Source organism: Perkinsus marinus (genome assembly GCF_000006405.1).
Source record: "Perkinsus marinus ATCC 50983 genomic scaffold scf_1104296971224, whole genome shotgun sequence".
Classification (NCBI taxonomy): domain Eukaryota; phylum Perkinsozoa; order Perkinsida; family Perkinsidae; genus Perkinsus; species Perkinsus marinus.
In genome coordinates, this window is record NW_003202155.1 from 1 (window position 1) to 1,037 (window position 1,037).

Here is a 1,037-nt window from a genome sequence, read left to right on the forward strand (position 1 = left end):
GGATGCGTTCTTCATCAAATCACACGAAAAGAAATTTCTAACAGCTGTGGGATTCGAACTCACGCCCTTGCGGACTGACGCCTGAAGCCAACGCCTTAGACCACTCGCCCAAACTGTCGATGAGTGCTTCAAGATTCATAGCCGAGGTGATGCATCGCTCTGCCAAACCAGAGGACACAAAAAATGGATTGAACGGATTCTGCGAGGTGCGATGTCACAATATCGATCAAAAGGTTTTGGTCTTGCACTACCTCGCTTCTGAAAGGGTCTCGGTTCTCAATATAAGACCAGTCAGATATATAGACTGACAGCTGTGGGATTCGAACCCACGCCCTTTCGGACTGACGCCTAAAGCCAGCGCCTTGGATCACTCGGCCAAACTGTCGATGAGTGCTTCAAAAATCATAGCGGAGAAGATGCGTTACACTATAGGACATGACACAAAAACGGTTTCGAACCGTTTCCGCGGAATGCGTTCTTCATCAAATCACACGAAAAGAAATTTCTAACAGCTGTGGGATTCGAACCCACGCCCTTGCGGACTGACGCCTGAAGCCAGCGCCTTAGACCACTCGGCCAAACTGTCGATGAGTGCTTCAGGATTCATAGCCGAGGTGATGCATCGCTCTGCCAAACCAGAGGACACAAAAAATGGATTGAACGGATTCTGCGAGGCGCGATGGCACAATATCGATCAAAAGGTTTTGGTCTTGCACTACCTCGCTTCTGAAAGGGTCTCGGTTCTTAATATAAGACCAGTCAGGTATGTAGACTGACAGCTGTGGGGTTCGAACCCACGCCCTTTCGGACTGACGCCTAAAGCCAGCGCCTTGGACCACTCGGCCAAACTGTCGATGAGTGCTTCAAGATTCATAGCCGAGGTGACGCATCGCTCTGCCAAACCAGAGGACACAAAAATGGGTTGAACGGTTTCTGCGAGGTGCGATGGCGCAATATCGATCAGAAGGTGTTGATCCTGCACTACCTCGCTTCTGAAAACGTCTCGGGTTCTTAATATAACCCCAGTCAGGTATATA

At 49.7% G+C, this 1,037-nt stretch overlaps 4 non-coding genes across 4 annotated transcripts; all 4 read right to left on the bottom strand.

Annotated features, from left to right (window-relative positions):
- Positions 1–38: 38 nt before the first annotated feature.
- On the bottom strand, positions 39–118 carry Pmar_PMAR026985. The gene has a single exon. It is a non-coding gene; the product is annotated as a tRNA-Leu (tRNA).
- Positions 119–305: 187 nt separating this feature from the next.
- Pmar_PMAR026986 lies at positions 306–385 on the bottom strand. Its single transcript has one exon. It is a non-coding gene; the product is annotated as a tRNA-Leu (tRNA).
- Positions 386–506: 121 nt separating this feature from the next.
- Pmar_PMAR026987 lies at positions 507–586 on the bottom strand. Its single transcript has one exon. It is a non-coding gene; the product is annotated as a tRNA-Leu (tRNA).
- Positions 587–773: 187 nt separating this feature from the next.
- Positions 774–853, bottom strand: Pmar_PMAR026988. The gene has a single exon. It is a non-coding gene; the product is annotated as a tRNA-Leu (tRNA).
- Positions 854–1,037: the final 184 nt, after the last annotated feature.